Here is a 20204-nt window from a genome sequence, read left to right as displayed (position 1 = left end):
AACTGAAATATCTGTCATTATTTAGTGACATCAATCCCTACTGATTTGTCAAAAAAAGAAAACATATTTTATGAGGAGCATACCAAAATATGAGGCAAAAATCTTAACATTTGAGAGGTATGGCCAGAATAATAAGGAAGAAGAGAAAGAGATACTACTACCAGTCACCTCGTTGGAGGAATTGGTTTCATGAGCTGCTTTTTTACAAGGATGAACTGGATGAAAATGAAGTCTGTAACTCGGTTTGTGGGAAAATACATGACTTCTTCCATTCTTTTGCTAGAATACTAATAAAAATAATGTGACTTTGCTGACCTTCAGAAAAACTCTTTCAATTTCAATAAAGCTTAGTGGGAAAATTACACTAAGTTAAGCAACATAAAATATAGCAAAAGTATACAGAAAACGAAAATAACAAAACAACCCCATTTCATACCTGTGTCACCCATGCACTAGCCCAGTAATCAAGGAGCCTCAATCCTCACCACTAACACCAGTGAGGGGCATGCACATTGAGAAGGATAACAAATACACACACAGTAAAGTACAATTTTCCTTAAGAGCACACAGAGATCACAGTCAGTCTGGGGCTGGTTTCTCCCTTTCCCTCCAGATCCCCAATAAGACTCCCCCTCTGGCACAGCTATAGGGTCCAGATCTCAGCCTAGTGGTCAAGCTAAAACCTCCAGCACCCTCTCTGTCCAACCAGTGCTTCATGTCCCAAGCAGCTCTCACACACACACACACACACACACACACACACACACACACACACACACACACACACACTCTAAAATATGAGTTATATACAAACACACAGACACTCCTGGAGAAGGCTGCCACAGGTTCTCCAGCTATGCCCCTTCCTGCCAGTTTATAAGATAGTACCAGCTGCCACCAACCACTAATATTGCTACCAATAAGGCCCTTACCAAAGGGTGTCCTATTATTACTGTGCAATATTATTATCCAGTTAGTAAGTGTGACCAGAACTTTTAAGGCTTATTGGAGTGGCGTTGTGCAGTATCTCTATATACATGCAATGTATTCTAGAGCTTAAATTATCTTTACACAAAACAGCCACAGTTGAAAGGTTTAAAAATATTTAATAATAAATAATAAAAACACAAGACAATACTTCTTACTACACAGTGCTAGTCAAGAGTTCAGACATCACAGGAAAATGCTTAAAATAATACTGTAGAATAGTTTTAACATAAATATAGGAAACAGCTAGCCTAAACTTACTACTTTCTATCCTTTCCTAAGATCAATCACAATTGTAAATAAACGTACATATAGTGCAAAAGCAGAGTACTGGTGAGTTGTTGTCAGCTTTAGACAAAATCCAAAATACCCTCTCTCTCTCTCTCTCTCTCTCTGAGACAGTCTTTTAAATTGATAATACATCACTGCTGACTCATTTTAGATTACACCAATCTTCTCTGGTTCCCAGGCTAACAGAAACTCAGAGTTTAACATATCTTTGATCTTGCACCTTTTCAGGAAATCACAGCAATTAAAAACATTATATATGTAAAATCTAGCAATTAACTCTGGTCTTAAAACAATAGAAAGAATCTGCTGGTCCAGACATCAAGGCTCTGAGTTTGAGATCAAACAGTTATACAATGCTTGACTTATCACCTTTCATCCAGCAGAGTGTACTGTTGTCACATTTTTGACGTTCAACATTTAACATAATTTTCTTACATTTAAGAGAACAAGCCTATGGCTTATATTAATATTTACAAATGACAGAAGTATCTACAAAATTCTGTCTAGTTAGGCTGGCAGCCTTCACAATACCTATACTTTGATTTAAAAAAGATCTGGCTTACATAATAAGTGAAGACAGAGAAGAGAGGCTGAGACAGTTATTACTTCCAAGACCTATTATAATACTTGTAATATGGTTAGTGCATTGCGATATTTTGAGTGGTCACTTAGGAATGGCTAAGACAAGAGCTAGGATTTTAGCTACATGTTACAGCCCTTCTTTTATGAATGATGTAGAGAACATTTACTCCATACTTGGTGCCCTCCTATTCAATATTTGCATTAACAACTTACACATATTTATGACCAATGAGGCTCTTAGCCAATATTCAGATGATTCTACCATTGTCTGCACAGCAGACTCTATTTCTGACCTCCAGCTCAAAACCCAAACTGTCTTCTTCACCACTAAATCATGGATGCTTAAAAACACCTAGCTCTTAACATTAATAAATACAAAATTATGCTTTTCACCCCCAAAAAGTCAACCCTGTTAGACAAAGCCATATTTAATATCATCTCCCAAAATAATACACTAAAAGAAATTGTCAGCTACACAAAACTTCTGGGAGTAACCATAGATGAACAACTAAAATTTGATATTCACCTGCAACAAAACATATGAAAAAAAAAATAAATGAATAAAGCAACCTATCACAAACTTGGAATGCTCTACAGGTAAAACCAGTTACTTAGCCCCTCATCCAGACAAACACTTGCCTCTACTTACCTACTTCCCTCCCTAATATTATGGCACCCCACTACTTATCAACCTCTAAACCACACTAAAAGCCAAACTCGAGAGTTTTTATAATAAAATTGCAAAATTTGGAACAAATTCCAAAAACTTCTCCCATCACTGTACTGCTCTTCTCTCCTTAAAATGGCTAGAACTTCCAAACTACCTCAACTATCTGCAACTTGCTACAGCTCAAAAACTTGTCTTTAAACCTTTTGATTGCCCTGCCCTTAGTTCTATCTTCACTTTTTACCTCCCAAATAGGTCTCTTAGATCTGAGAATTGGCAACGTCTTCAGGTCCACGAGCTTAACCTGCCACTTGGCCAACTTATTTTTTCTTACTCTTTAGCCAAAAATTGCAATGCTCTTCTGTTAGCTATCAAAACAATTCAAAATCCTACTTACTTCAAAACTTCTCTCCACACTTACCTATCTTCCACCTGGAAATGTTCCTGCACTCAGTCCCCTTGAATACCTGTCTCTAATGACATACTCTCTCCCTACGTTCTATGCTGTGTTCTATGTATAAATACTCTATGCAACACTGTCTAGCTACTGAACTGCTAAATGTCTTTTCAACTTTGTAAGCCAATATTGTTAGATAATGCTCTACTATCAATGTTTATAATATTATTGGTACTAAATGTGATTTCAACTCTGTTATTGATTATTGTTAATAATGGTATACTACGTACACTACCAATGCAGCACATTTTTATTTTTGTCTATTTTTATTGTTTTTTATTGTATTTAGGAACTTTTCTCCCTGGGCCTCCACTGAAAATGGGCTCTGCACAGCCCAGTGGACTTTCTTGGTTAACTAAATGCAAATAAATTTAAGTAGCTTCTAGAAGTGTCAATGGACTGTACTTAGTCCTAAGTTTAAGAACCCTTTGATACCTTTCCCTATCATGGACATCCTTTTTGAACACATAGCAATGGGCATTGAGAGTCCACTTGTAAAACTGAGTAAGGGACAGCAGTATATCCTAGAAATCACTGACTAAATCAAAATTTCCTGAGGTAGCATATATGTGAACAGTCAATGCTACAGCTTTTACCAAAGAACTAGTATTTTTTTTTCTAGGTTAGGCATTTCCAGAGAAATTCTTACTAATCAGGGCATCCCGTTCATGTTCAGAGTAATACATGTATTATATCAATTATTTAAAGTGAAACAGCTAAGGCACATTTATACCATCCTCAAGATACTGGATAGTTGAATGTTTTCATAAAAACTTTTAATCTGTGTGATAGAAGTGGATAGGAGAAAATGGGACTACCTACTTCTCTATCTTGCCTTAGCTGTAAGTAAAGTACCCCTACCCTTAACTGCATTCATATTATTTGAACTACTGTATGGCAGACATCCCTGAAGCTTGATAAGCAGTTTTTTAGACCTACAGGACAAGTTAAGAATTGTAATGCCTACAGTAAGTGAATATGTAGATAGAGTCCAGGAGATACAAAAGAGAGCTTGTAATAGAAATGCTCATCTAGTCAAATCAGGATACAAAGTTCTTATTTTAGTACCACTGATGAAAATATGTTCTTTGCAAATTGACAAAGATTTTTTGAAGCTGTAGGAAAAGTAAGTGAAGGGAATTATAAGGTAATTGGGAAGAAAGGAAACCAGAACAATTATTCCACATAAATGTGCTAAACCTTTGTAGAGAATCTGAAGTTTTTATATAATATTTACAAACGAAACTAAGAACCCCACAGTATGACCTCTAGTCAAAACACGGGAGACATTATCTTTTTTTTTTTTGCTAGTTTTGCTCCCCACAGCTGACCATCAACTAGTCCCATGGCCTCTCTTCATCCACCATGTCTACTAAACCCAAATAGCCTCGCCCAGATTAACTTTAATTCATGTGAGGAGATAGAGGCACCTGGACTAACTGCATATTGCTACTGAGTTTTTTTTTCAAATTCTCATACCCTGTACTTTGTGGTAATACCCTTAGGGTGGGTCATGCAATGGGTATCAGTACTGTACCCTATGCATCCACGAGGACCTGATGTCAGCAATGCACCCTACCCTCTCAGGCAATATTATGCAATTGTTTCCATGATCTCCACAAATGTAATCTGAGTGTGTGCACCACTTCCTCCAGGAAAAACAGGGCAATCTAACCTACTTGCACCATCAAGTGCATGATATTCTCTTCAAATTAATGATACCAGGGCTGTAGTCAGAGCTTTACCCTCTACACCACTGGCCAGGCTTAGAAGAGACATTATCAATGTCTCAGAAACTGAAGTTCTGCATCTTTAGGATCTTCCAACCTTGGAGAAAAAGATTGGTCATACATCCTTCTTTTTATGTGATACTTGTTACTCATCCATGTAGTGGCACAAAACTGGACATCCCCATACTTCTTTAGTTACAACAGTAGTTATCTGTTCTTAACTTGTCTATCTTTTTTTGAGTATGGCATCAGACATCCATTCATTTTTGGGTTTAACACTGGTCATCCAGCCTTCTTTCACTTGTATCCTTGAGCAGCAGTCTTTTTGGGTACAGCATAGTTCTCCTCCTTTGGCTTAAAGCCTTACCCTCTACTCAATATTCTACATTGCTCACCTCAACTTTTTTTGGGTGTGCCACTGGTTCATTCATCCTACAGTGGGATACAGCACTGTTATTTTATCCTCTCTGAATATGTACATTTTCATCTGGCATTTCATTAGCAGCCTCATTTTTTGTGTTGCATGTTAGGCCATCTAGAAGGTGGGTGCTTTGAATCTTATCTGCGTGTCACTTCAGTATGCCATCTACCATATAATCTGTGAGCTGCAGAGATCCTGTCCTCAAGATTGCTTAGCCTGGTTGTCATTTGTCTGTCTTGTAGACACATACTAACATGGTTTGACCAGTACCAAAACTTTTGATAGACCTGTCATTTATGCACTTAAAATGTTTGGTCTTCATAAGCCAGGTTTCAGTAAGACCAAGTGTGACTTTAGAGTCCATCAGGTAAGAAATGACAGTGCTGTTATTGACTTAGTAATTGCATGAACTGCATTTTTATATGCAAAATATATATATATATATATATATATATATATATATATAGATATATATATATATATAAAATATCTATCTATATCTATCTATATATATATATATATATATATATATATATATATATATATATATATATATATATATATCTATATATATATATATATATATATATATATATATATATATATATATATATATATATATATATATATATATATAGTCACTGTTGAACTGACACCCTGACACCAAGTGCAAAAATGGGAAAAAGGGGTTGTGGATGTATGTCTCTCTCTCTCTCTCTATATATATATATATATATATATATATATATATATATATATATATATATATATATATATATATATAGATATATATATATATATATATATCCACACACACACACACACACACACACACACACACACACACACACACATACACACACACACAGATTGATAAATAGAAGATATAGATATATATTTTTTCACATCGACTTTAGTTTGCATTACACCCAAATGATCTGTGTGTAAGAGCATGATGTCACATGTTGTCAGCTCTCATGTAGCCATTATCCAGAATATGACTTATCCTTTTATAAAATAACCACAGAAATGACACAGTCTCTATACCTTTGTAAGAAGCAATACTCAATATACAGGAACAAATGACAACCACATAAAAAGGCCAATCATTTTAGTTTACTGACAGACATCATCCTTGTTCTAGTAGACCACATTTTGAGACATTTTCTTATAAAATGTTTGTACAGTCACATGTCCTTTCAGCTTAGCTTCCTCAAGAAGGAAATACTTACTGGTGTCATTTTTGGGAATTTGACAGCTGTAGAAAGATAGTTTCTGTGAGTCCTAAATGTCCAAATTGGTTTCCCTTGTCCATCCTTTTATTAGTACAGATTTATTCAGCAAAATTGACTTTGCCCTGTTGTACAAATGTGGAGTAAGAAGGACCTGCTATGACTTTCATCTGTCAGTCCATTTCTTTATGCAATACCATGCTGTACATCCTGGCAGTCAAAGTAAATATTTTACTGGCTGTGTCCAGACTACACTGCAGCAATCTCCCTCAAAGGCATCTAAACATCAGAAGCATGCCTTCAGCAATACTTGCAGTGACCCATATAAAAAGATGAGCTGTTCAGCCATGTTTTCCCATTCTGAATGCCGAAATTCGTGCTAACAGTTGCCATGCCACCACTGCAGCACTAGTAATATAGTAGCATGTGCTGAGAGCTGCTGTCAGAGCCGGTGCTCATAATATTGTGTATAGTGGCCATTTATGCCACTAAAGGACTTACCACCACCAGAAAAAAAGACACTCAGTGGACCATTTCTTTCCCTGTCATACTCATTCTCTTTTCTTCATGCTGTTACATTAACTGTTCCAGTATTATCAAAAATAAATGTGGGGGCTCCTCCTTTCTGGGTGAACAGAGGTCTTGCCCTGTGCAAACAAAAAAAACATGGTTACAGAAATTACCTTTGGCCTCTCAGCATGAATTCGCACCTTTTCCCCACCAAAAATGATTCAATTTTTTACCTTGACCTCTGTCTTTTTTTAAACAAAGATTATGAGACTCTGCTTCTATATGAATATGCACATTTTAACTGTATGACACCTTTTATGCATCCTATATATCATAAACAGTGATTTATTAAAATACATTTTCGTTTTCTGCTTTTATTTTTCAGGTAAGCATTCTCCACTTCCAGTTGTTCATATTACTTTCATTCAATCACGTAAGTGTAACTTACTATGTTATACAATCAGGTAAGTATGTTTTACTATGTTATGCGGTCCCATGCTTTATATCTCAGAATTAAACAATATGTAGCCAATATTATCTTTTATTAGATTGTCACTTTAAATGCTGCTGCTTTATGATTTCTACTTATTTCTTTATTGTCCATATAACAAGTTTACACTTTAGAACCTGGATGAATTCTGAGCAATCTGATACTTTTGTAATGTTCCTTGTACTGAATATGAGCTTTGTATTTATTTATTTTTTTCTTTAACAGTCTCTAGCATGTTTCATACGTGAACAAGATTTCTGAGAATTCCTGAAACTATTTGAACATTTCTGAAATTTGCAGTGTTTTCAGAAATGAGGGAAGCATCACTTTATTTCACTTGTGGAAATAATGAATAGCAAAGCAGGTCTAGCTCTGTTGTGCTGATAGCATGGAAGAATCCAAAAGCCTTGTTTTTCACTGTCTCAGCACCTGTTTCTTCACAGTAGGAGAGTAGTAGCTAGGTTTTAACAGATTCAGTACTGCAATGATTTTACAGCAATACCTCAGCAAACTCTATTACTAAAACATAGTATTTGAATAAATATTGGGTTGAAGTATACCTCTCAAGTTTTAGAGCAAGAAATCTGGACAAAGCCATAAATAAAAGTGGGACAAATGCCCAAAAATACAGGCACATTTTAAATATTGCTCTTAAAATCTTAGAACGTTGATAGAATACAAGGTTTTGCATTTGCATGAATTTTCTGAAGGGTATGAAGTCTGAAACTCAAATGTCTGTCATTATTTTCTAACTTCAATCTGTAATGATTTACAAATAATTTGCCAGAAAATTACAATTTCATGAAAAATGGGTCAAAAATATGAGGCAAAAATCTGGACGTTCTTTAAAAATCTGTACATTTGAGAGGTATGGGTTGAAGTGAGTCTCACCATCCTCAATGTGCCTCACCAGAGAGTAGAACTAAAAAAAAAATCAGTAGGACTGTGTTATAATCTCCCCACCACTACCACCAGAAATAGGAACCTGGCATACTGATCTGCATCATTTATTTTACTGCATGCATTAGAGGTATTTGATAATGTTAGTTACCTGACATTAATCTACATTTACATTTCCTTTTCCATGAAGATATTTGATTTCAAACATATATTATACGTTTATTCCTCTCAGTTATGGAGCAATTAAGTCTTTGCTAATTATGGCAAATAGTGCTTGTCAACAACTTTTGCCAAAATTAAAAATTCTTTGACCTAATTCTACCCAGCAAGTCACCTACACAGGATATAGGACAGGCATCAAATGTTGTAATAATATTTGTTATAGAAATCATTTGCTGGGGCGGCCACGGTGGTGCAGCGGTTAGTGTTGCCACCTCACAGCAAGAGGTTCGGCTGGGGTACCTTCTGTGTGGAGTCTGCATGTCCTCCCTGTGGGTTTCCTCCCACATCCCAAGAGACATGCTGTAGGTGGGTTGGACACTCTTAATTGGCCCTAGATGTGAGTGTGTGCATATGTGTGCCTTCTGTAGAAGGTTGGGTGCCGGGATGGCAACTCGACACCGTAAAAACTCCACTGCCAATCATGAGCAGACAGGTGATCTGCTGTGGTGACCTTTAACCAGGAAAAAGCCAAAAGAAGAAGAAGATAGAAATCATTTGCTGACAGCACTGGAGCCAACTTATGTTGTTGGAAAGATAAGCTAGCATGAAACATAGAATTTTAAAAAGAAGACAAAACATCCTCTGCATTTGGTTTGCCAGCTTTTGTCATCACCATCATTAAGCTCTTTTCTTCACACAGGCTCATTGGCTGTTCCTTAGGTTTTAAAATGTTTTAGTACATGTGAGTTTTATCATAATATCTTAAAGTCTGTTACAAAGACAGGGCCAAGGATTCATAGGTAGCACATTGAGCAGCAGATGAGAAGTAGCCCCTCACAAGGTATGGAAAATTCAGAGAATAGATTACATGACTATTCAGTGATAGAAATAATGTGATATACAGTAAAGGCAAGTATATGTATTATAACATGTAAATGTGAAAACCATGCTACACAAAATATGCATATGATGAACTTATGTATAATAAGGTGGGCCTGTGCAGCCATGCTTACCATTACGAATGCTGAGATTTATAATAATTGGTGCTATGCTAGGCATTGCAGCATCAGTCCTATAGTAGCATATGGTGGGAACTAATGTCAGAAGCAATACAAGACATCAGTGGTAGAGCAATGAGTTCTAGTACATTATATATAAATTCATTATGATAGTAATGCATTTTATCAAAAAGCTGGGGTATAATCAGCGAAGAAGCAAGTTGGATAGTTCACCAACAGGAAGTATAGGGAAGTCCACTGTTAGTGAGTGAATGTAAATATGGAAGGAGCTAGTCAATGTTGAAGAATTATACATGTATTTACATGGTATTTATTGTATTGTGTGTCAGTGAGGGTTGTTGAGGACTTCTTGTATAGGCTAATGAGTAGATGCAGTAGGAGGATTTATTAGTTATGTGACACCACGTGTCTTATCATATTTAAATTTAAATTTCTGTTGTAGACATTGTTTTGAGTTGGTGTCAGAAGTTAGATTATTCTGAATTTTTGGTTTTGTATTCAGGTAGGAATTGCCACATTTTGGCAGCAAGGATTGAGAAGCTGTGTTCAGCGCAGTGAAGTTTAGAGGTAGGTCTTTGGAATGTATGTCCTGAGGGTGTAGTGTGGGGTGGTTGTAATTAGTTTCATGGAGAGTGGTTATGTTGTGTCTCGGTTAAGTAACATGATGGACAGGGAGCTTAAAAAGAGGCTTGATCTGTCTGGTAGCTATTTGGCTTTTGACAGGGTAACTCTGTGATGTTCCATACATGGAGATGTTCGATACATGAAGAATCGATAATGAAGAGCCAGACTGTTACAGTTTTATTGAAATATTGCTGTATTTTTGTATGAGGCTGTGTGAACAGCAGTAAACCATATTCTAGTTGTGTAAGTAGGACTCTTTTATCAATGGCAGCTCCTCCAGGTCGATAGAGAAATTGGGATAATGTTTGGGCTGAGAAGAGCAAGTTGTTGATCGGGTTCATATTATATGCACGAAAACTGAATTGCACGAACATGTATTGAGCGACACATAAAGAGCGAATATTCACAATATCGAAGGTATGAACGGATACCACCGTTGGGAATTCTTCCCTTTGCTTCAGTGGAGTGCGATCTTGGAGTTGGTATATTTAAGTAGGGGGGTGTGGGGGGTGCAGGGGGGCTTATCCCCCTGCATACAACAGTTAGTGACAGTATTTGTTTGTTGGTTTTGTCGTGTTTGGGATTCGATGTTTTGGGCTTTCGCCCTTTACGTGTCACTCAATACATATTCGTGTGATTCAGTTTTCATACATATAATATGTACCCTATTGATCCAGGTCCTGGGATTTTCAGTGTGTTCCAGAAAGCTGAGGGATTGGATGAGCTTAATCCCTAGATATCTAAGGACTGCAGTTTCTATCTGGTTATCAAACTGATTAGTGATGGATAGAGTTTTAGGGCATGTTGCTAACCTTTTGTTACTACCAAACATAGCTTTGTTTGTTTTAATTGTTTTTTGTGTGTGTAAGTGTGTGTTTAAGTAAGAGTTGCTTAGTTTACAGCCAATTATTTGGATGTAGAAGATTTAATATTAGTTGCATTTGTGTGTCTACATGATTTGGACTAGATCAGTAAATCACTAGATCATTAGTGCATAAAAGGAGTTGAAATTGATGTAGATCAAGTGGGAGTTTGTTTATAAAAATAAGGGTGACCACAGGGCAAGGCCCAGTATAAAGCCTTGAGTATGTGTGGGCGAGTTGAGAGAGGGAAGGAGTCCATTTTTACTTGGGCAGATAACAGATAATGGACTGCTTCCCAGTGGACATAGAGACTGTAAGGATCCTGGTCAAACTGCGTCATTTACCACTGGAATCAAGGGGAATGTTGGGTATGTGCATTCCTGTAGTCAGAATAGCTTGTGGAATATTAACCATTTTAACTACAGGTACCTTCCAGTGAGTTACAGCTGGCAAAATAGATATTGCATGTGTTATCCTTGTGAATTGCAAACGGTCAATACTATAACTTGGGTAAACTTCAATATATTCGATGAAATAACAAACCACGGCACAACAAGAACCAAATTTATTTCTGCAACGCTTTCAGGTCAAATGGGATGCATTCAGGAAGGATGTTTGACCCGAAAGCTTTGCAGAAATAAATTTGGTTCTTGTTTTGATGTGGTTTGTTGTTTTATCAATTATCCTAGTGAATCCCATGCCAACTTCCTGATATTATACTTCAAAATGTAGGGCACCATAAAATTGAACCAATACCACATGGGCCTCCTATGGTACACTCCATTTTGCTGGGATCCTGGATGCCACAGAATTAACTTATGTTACCATCAAGGCTCCAACATGTTGTTTGTTGTGTTTTGCAAGTGTATCCAGATAAGCACTGGAGGACTGTTTACTAACCTTGATACATAACCCTCAGACCATACGAGAAGTAAGCAGTAATATATCTGACTCTGAAACCCAACATATAATGGAGTGGGTATTCAGATTACAGAAGGTATGCTTCAGATGTTTAGACACCTTTGGGATGGGGGAGGGTGCCACTGTAGTATATTTCAGACATATGTAGTTTCATGCTATATAATATGGTATTGTATAAGCAAATGAAGCGACAGTGTAAAGAGTTAGTGGAGGAACATGCAGCAGCAGTACCATGGCTGAGGTAGAGGTGGGGGCCCATAATTTGCAGCAAGATTTAAGATTGGGTATGTTTCTTGAGCAGTTACGCTTTATTTTTATTACTTGTAGGACTCACTGTTACAGGTCTCACATTTTTGAATGGAACTCTTCCTCTCGATGGACCTATGCATTAAAGTGGACCTTTGGGCAGGGTAGTACCTACCCCAATCAGTTTACAGGTGATCCTGACCTGTTTCAGGTACCTGTGTGATTTAGGCCTCTCACATTATGTGGCAAGGTGTATATGTCAGCTGTTTTGTACATTCTGGCCTTAATGAGGACAGAATTGTAGCCAAGCAATTTTTTTAAAGGAATGTAGCAATTCTGTCCTGCACTGAAGAACCCCTTCCCTCTGCGGGACTGAGACTTGATGACAACTGACCCATTTACCTAACCACTGTTCAAGCCATCTAGCATAGTGGCATGACATTTGCTGCTTTTGGAAGGCATTCTTTCTGATGGCTCTCTATATAGAACCATTGAATGTTTGACCATCATAAGTAGGAAATCAGTCTGATCTTTCACAATGATTAAGTGTTCCTTAGGTTGACTAAATGCATCCTTCCAAAAGTGTTTTTTTGAGTTTTCTCTGAACTAGTTCACATTATCTTCCAGTTCTTTTGCAAAGGGAGAAAGACAGTGAAGAACCTGGATGTTCACTTTCAGCTTAGATGTTATCTGAAAAAGTGCACATTTAGGAAGATGGATCTTTTTTTTTTATCTCCTTCACTCTTTGTTAAAAATGTGGGTAAAACATTAGTTGTTATTTCTTGGTATGTATGAAGGTACTCACAAGCAGCTGGGGGTGACCTGGTGACTGTCAGGAATGGGTGTGCTTATATATCCAGAATGTGATATCACTGCTTGCTTCTATATGAGTGTACACAGATCCCTGAGTGCAGCAACCTCCAGAATACATAGCAGATTGTGGATAGTGGAAAGGATGAACCTAATCAAAATCACATCAACAAGGGTCCTTTTTGCAGACTGATTGATATAGGAAGAACATATCTGTTGTGTATGCTGAGAGATGGACACTGTATGAATGAACTAGTTCTGATACCGCAGAGATGCTTAGTGGAACACAGGTATGTGTACTAGTGCTTACACTGCACTGACAGTTTACTTTATTAATTTACTAGCCAGCTATGTGGGCTGGTCATGAAATACTCAGCCACAAACCAGGCACAAAGCACAGTGCAGAGCAAATGCCACGACTTTTAACTGAACAACAGCAATGTGGTCTGAAAAACAGGAAACAAAAAGTGAGAGAGAGCAAAATTTCTAGCTGGTGTCATCTTATCTGCAATTAAATTACTCAGGTCCCCAGTACAGTCTTTGTCAGGCGGGGGAGATGGATATGTCCTTTAAGACCTTTATGAATAAAATATTGGTCTAAAGGATACAAACAGGCTGTGACAAATTATATGACTGCATAGAAATTTAGAGCTGGAAACTTTAGAACCAAACTCATTCGAGTATAACAGAGGGCTGCCTGGCATACCAATAAATAAACGAATGAATGCTGTAATTGCCCCATGTGGTTTGATTGGAATGGTTGAGCAAGGGTATTGAATTATTTGCATGCATTCTACATATAAATTTGAGCCAAATACTTGCTGACTGATGATTTTCATTTCAACCCACTTCAGCTGCTCTTGCTTTGGAAGATTATTTTTTGTTTACATTTTAAAAGTCATTGAATTCCAGATAGCCTCAGTTAAGAAATGGTTGAGCCTATACTTTAGTAAATATGTTATGTCATGCCTTTGGCTCACAGATTATTTTCTCACAGAAAAAAAAAAACATACATTAGTCTTAAATATAATTAACAAAATTTCCTTGTCTGTGGGTTGTTGGACAGGTTAGCACATGGGCTGTCCTTCATAAAGTGTTTTTCAAATTCTTTGCATGCTGAGCTTGTGGCAACATGACTGACGGTTCATACTGGAATAGTTATTAAGCTTTTTGTTGAGAGATAAGCTGGAGGGATTTTGTATGCAGTTAAGAACTCTGCAGTTTAACTGAAAAAAACAAAACAAATGTTAGGTCTTAACCTTGGTGGGTATTTCACAGTATTGTTCTCTCATTGTTTATATACCTGTAAAAACTTCAAAGGACCGATGTGTAGTCATTTTTATTTGCATGTTAACTACAGATGTGCATATAAGTAATGCACTATAGCTATGGTATCTAATGCTCTTTATATGTATAATTGATAAATTGATATAATATATATATTATATATATGGTTTACTATCATAATTTCGAATCCAACTCCGTTGACAGCACTATGTTCAAACACTGCAATGTTGAACTTCAAAAGCAAGCCTAGGAACAGTTTTAACATGGGTTGAGATAGATGTTCACTGTTATTGCCAAACTACAAACCTCACCCCTATCTTGACCCATGTTAAAACCCATTTCTGGGCTTGCTTTTGAAGTCCGACATTGCCATTTTTGACTTTCCGTGCTCGAACATAGTGTGGTCGACGGAGTTGGATTCGAAATTATGATAGTAAACCATATATATATATATATATATATATATATATATATATATATATATATATATATGTGTGTGTGTGTGTGTGTGTGTGTGTGTGTGTGTGTGTGTGTGCGTGTGTGTGTACATGTACGTCACACAGCTGTTCGAATGCTCACTTGTTTGAATGTAGAGAAGACTGACAAAAGTGTAAAGATCTCAAATTGCCAGTCCTCTCCAAAGTGAGATTGCAGTACAGTGGGTATTGGGAATTTTCTCTTTCCTCACAGTAGTCCAATCTTAGAGTTATAAATAGCGGGGATGGGTGCTTGCCTTCTGCAAAAAAAAAAAAAAAAGCTTTTTTTTCAGTTTTAAATAATTATGCATATGTATATTTTATAAAATACATGCATGTATGTATATAGAATTTATACTGAATTACTGATTTGGACTTGATCAAAAATTCAATATAACAAGCCACAAACAGAGCACAACCTGGTGAAGCCTTCAACATCACAAAACATTGTTGTTTTGCAGTTGGACAAGCTGTCTTGAGCCCTGCACCTGTGCAACTTTAAATATACTGACTCTGAGATTGCACAACTGTGGAGAAAAGGGCAATATCTCTTATTCCACTGTCTGCTGATCTAGCAAAAGTCATCCATCACAACATCCTGTAGCAGTGGTAGCTTAAGCAGGTATAGGGACTATACCTATTCACATGCCCCACTAAACACATAAGAATTATACTTCATCAATCAGCTGCATTCATTGATAAAATGAAATTCAGTAAAATGCATGCACACACAGGCACACATATACATACACAATGTGCTATGATTGATAAAATGCTACTGAGAGCTTCAGTAAAATAAGTGGTGGTTTATGTATACCTCATCTGATAGTCATAGACAATAAGGACAGCAAAATGCACTTTTTTCCCATTTCATGGTAGCACATATGAGTACATTAAATGGCTCCCTATTGAAATGTTGGCTATAGTAATGCTTAGTGTTAAATCGAAAAAAAGACAAAAACTACAGGAGAAGAGGGAATCTTGAATATTGCACTTCTCCTCTAAACTTCTTTTTTTGAAAAGATGCAAGCCCCCTGCACCCTCTGATGTAGGAGGGAAGCTCCCTGCACTCCACAAAGTTATATATACCAACTCTAAGTTTGCCATACCTTGGCGAAAAGGGAATATTCTGAGATCTGGCCATCTCAGACTTGGTATATGTAAGTCCATTCTTTCAGCCATTCAGTCTCCTTGTTTCAGAACTCATTACCTCATTAAATACCACATATCCTACAAGCATGTACCTTTTTAAACATAATACTGTGTACAAAGGTAATGTGTTTAACATATAAATGACCAGTAAATAGAAGCAGTAGTAGTATTTTGGACAAAATATACTAAAAATATTTTTCCTCATTGTTTCTTCAAAACAAAATAATAAAATAGAGCTGCTGAACTGCAAATGTTATTTGCTGCATAACCTACAAAATTAGTTGTACTTCATTTACATTTAACTTTTTTATTTTATTTTTAGTTGACAAAAAAGCATGATTTACAATAGTTCTTTTGAAATTTTAAAACTGTCAGAAATACAGATGACTGATTCACAGCTGGATGCAGATATCTGACACTTCGAGGTAACAAAGTACAGAATTTGTCAGTTCAGTTTAGCTTGTACCTATATATATGCACAAAACAGGTTTTCATCCTATTTGGCTAGGAAACAAAATAAAATGGTATAGTGTGCAAAGCAGTAGTAAATCAGTCACTCTGGCAGTATATATTATAGGTTCATAGGTTCATAGGAAGTTACTAGGCAAGCTGCCCTAGAGCCTTTACAAGCCTAGCCATGTTAATCCCAAGCATCCCCATCTGTTTTTTTTTTGATAGTTTCCAGAAAGAATTTGTAAATAGAGCAGGTTTGTGATCAACACCGACTACCCCTGTGCATGAGGGACATAGGTGCCCCCCATGGGCGAATTTGCAATCTCTCATCCAATTATCTAGGTTGCATTTGAATAGGGTCATTGAGGAACTCTGTTTTACATGAATAGGAAGTTTATTTCAGAGAAGCGACAGTCTCTGGGAGACATATCCATCTCTCCAGCATGTTCTGTTAATGTCATAAGCTAGGTTGAGATACCTAAAGCAAGTGACTCTTGTACCATTTGACTTGCGGATGTGCAGCATTTCCATTAGGGCAGGGTTAGAGATTGCCCTATAGGCCAGGCACAAGTCACTTCTCAGCAGCCTATAAGATACTGAGTAAAGTGACAGGGGTTTAAGCCTATACACGTAGGTCATGGTTTGGTGTCCCTGTATTTTCTTAGTGAGAAACCTCTGTCTGTCCAGCTGCTGCAGGTATCTGGTGAGTTACATTCAAAAGTGTGCATTATACTCTATTAGTGGTCTGATGAAAATTGGGTACAGTGGAGTTATAACATCCCTTGACCTGGATGCTATGCCCTTGCTCATGAGGTGCGTGCACTACACAAAAAAAATGCTTTCCTTATCACTGTGGAAACTTGGTGGTTGAAGTTCAGATTATTTAAGTTCATATTATTTACAGTTATGCATAACCAAATCCATTTGCACCATGTCCCTATACCTTTACACACTCAGGCATTACTCATACTGCTCTGAAGAAATCACTGTACAATGCAAATTGATGCCTACGCTAAACACTGTCAAAAAAGTAGTCATTCACTTATAAGCGAGTGGAAATTGACCCACAGTAAATGTTTTATCACTACAGTATTGTGTATATTCCCATCAAACTGCATGACAGAGGCAAACATTTTGACTTATAAAATGAAATCAGACTAACAGCAGTTTGCAGCAGGTCATTTTAGTATAAAATAAATTATAAATAATAATTGTTTATAGAGGTATAGTCGGGCTGTGGAGCAAAGTATTATGGGGCATGACTGGCAGATCCCAAACAGTCGTCAGTGCATTACCAGCACTTAGAAATGAATGCTGGTATTGTATTTGGGTTTAGAGCTGAATCACTGTACAGTTCTGTGTGTGACTTAAACTGCAGCACAAATATTTTGCTGTAGTCTAAAAGGAGAGGGCATCTTTTTTTACTCCTCAACTTAAATTAGCAGGGAGGTGTTCCAGATCAGCACCAGGTACATAGGTTCATAGGTTCATAGGTTCATACTAGGCTATCTGCCCAAGGGCATTTATAAGCCTAGCCCATAGTTATGTGGCTTTAGTTTGAATAAAACTATGCCTATTATTTTGCTGTGCCTCTGTCAAGCAGTGACACTGAAATAATCCCTGGGGTATATCTGCGATCTCCCATCCATTGGTCAAGATTCCTCTTGAACAAGGCCAGCGAGGTGCTCTGCCTCACATGTACCGGGATTTTGTTCCACAGCATAGGGAGTCTCTGGGTGATGAATCTGTCCCTCCAGCACGTTCTATTAATAACCGTGTCAAGGTTTAAGTCTCCGCCCTTGTGGTTCTGAGGGATCTAGATTTTTGAGGTGAAGCATATTCATCAAATCTGGGTTTGACATGGCCTTATATGTCAGGCACAGGTCACCTCTGAGCAAGCGGTATAAGACTGAATAGAGCTGGAGTTCTTTCAGTCGGGCAGCATAAGACATATTTTTGAGACCCTTTATCCTTTTGGTGAGGAACTTTTGGGGCCTTTCCAGCTGCTGCAGGTGTCGGGTTAGATACATTCCGAATGGGGCATTGTACTCAATCAAAGGTCTAATGAGTGATGAGTACAGGGGGACGATGACCTCCCTTGATCTAGATGTGAATCCCTTCATGATCAGGTGGGCAATGTAGAAGGTTTTCCTAACTACTTTAGCAACATGAGTGTCAAGCGAAGGCTACTGTCAACCTGGGTCCCCAGATCCCTGATGACTTCTTCTGTGCTCAGTGGATTGCCACCTATATGGTAGCTAGGGTAACCTTGTTTTTCGAAGGGTATGACTATGCATTTCTTGGCATTTAACTTTAGGCCATGGCTCTGGCACCAGTTATCCATTTCTGTGAGGCCCTTCTGAAGGATATCTGTGTCAGATGTGTTTTCGACTCATGGCTTCAGTTTGCAGTCATCTGCAAACTTTGTCAGCCATAACCTTGCTTGTACTTCAGAAAAGTAGATGCGAACAAGAGTGGACCCAGGACTGAGCCCTGTGGGACACCACTTGTGACAGGCTTCGAGTCTGACATGGCTCCAGCAACTCTGACCCTGTGGGTTCTGTCACTTAGCCAGTTTGCAACCCATCTTGTGATGTATGGGTTTACATTCAAGCTGATGAGTTTTATGATACCTGAGTGGGGTATTGTGTCAAGGCCTTTGCCAGGTCAAGGTAAGCTGTATGGACTGCCTTTCCCTCATCAATGGCCTTGGTGACTGTCTCAAAAAAGTCAACCAAGTTTAAAAGCATGATCTGCCTTTGACAAAGCCAAACTGGGTTGGATCCAAAGTCTGCAAGTTCCCTATGTCTTTATTTATGAGTTCCATTATGATCCTCTCCATGGCTTTGCAGATAAGGCTTGTCAATCTAATGGTAATTTCCAGGGTCAGTGGAGGCGAAGTGGGACCACAGTCGCCGTGCACCACTCCTTGCACGTATCCTGAGGTGAGGCTAAGATTAAACAGCTGTCCTAACTTTAATTCCTCATTGAGTTTGTGGAGCACACAGCCGGGGACACCATCCGGTCCCATGGATGCTGTGTTTTGCCTTGGAGAGAGCAGTTCTCACCTGGGTTGGAGATGTTTGGGGCTACAATCCTCTGGTATAGATATTTCTCCTTTTGGGGGGGAGGGGGGAGAAGTTTGCACTGAACCTGTCAGCCAGTATGTTGGCAATGTGTGTAGGTTCAGTAATCTTCACATCATTTTGATCTAATTCTGAGCATATCTGGGAGTTTCCTCCTAGGTTTCTAACATAGCTAAAGAAGGCCTTATGATTGTCTTTTGAGACCTTGGCGATTTTTCTCTCAAAATTTGCCTTGGATGATTTTATGAGAGCTCTTAGTTTTTTACTTATAATGATCAAAGGTGTCTTACCTTTCAAGGATTTTGCTCTATCTTGTAGTAGCTTCCTCCTTTTGTTGTAGAGCTTGTTTATGGCTGGGATCCACCAGACTGGACGCTTGCCTTTGGTACAAAGAGTCTTAGTTTTGTTTGGGATTGCCTGATCCATGCAGTCCTGTAGGTGCTGGTAGAAGGCATTTGTAAGTGATTCAGCGGTTTGAGTAATGTTTACCACTGGCTCAGGGGCCTTAAAGGAGACCACACTAGTTTTTAGAAGTGTGAAGTCGGCTTTTGAGAAGTTTTTCACTGTGGTCTTTTTTATTTCAGGTGAGGGCAGGATGAGGACCTCCAGTGAGATTAGTTTATGATCTGATCTCACCAGTGAGGGGTATACTTCCGGTGTTGAACATTGTGATCCCATGTTCGTGATGATGAGATCAAGTATGTTTTCTCCTCTTGTGGGGATGGTGACTAGTTGTTCCATGGCATTTGAGTTTATGAACTCCAGGAACCTTTGGGCTAGAGTGTTTGGGCTTGAGTAGTGTTCCCAGTCTATATTAGGGTAGTTGACGTCACCTAGT

At 38.0% G+C, this 20204-nt stretch overlaps 1 long non-coding RNA gene across 1 annotated transcript in view; it reads right to left on the bottom strand.

Annotated features, from left to right (window-relative positions):
- Positions 1-6231: 6231 nt before the first annotated feature.
- The window catches only part of LOC122804320, a 447561-nt gene continuing 433588 nt past the window's right edge, over positions 6232-20204 (bottom strand). The window contains exon 3 of the long non-coding RNA XR_006365212.1: positions 6232-7014. This is a non-coding gene — a long non-coding RNA (uncharacterized LOC122804320). The remainder of the gene's footprint in view (positions 7015-20204) is intronic.

This window comes from Protopterus annectens, chromosome 6.part0 (genome assembly GCF_019279795.1).
Source record: "Protopterus annectens isolate FY-2018-M chromosome 6.part0, PAN1.0, whole genome shotgun sequence".
Lineage (NCBI taxonomy): Eukaryota > Metazoa > Chordata > Ceratodontiformes > Protopteridae > Protopterus > Protopterus annectens.
The sequence above is the reverse complement of the archived record's forward strand: the minus strand, read 5'-3'. Positions and strand labels throughout refer to the sequence as shown.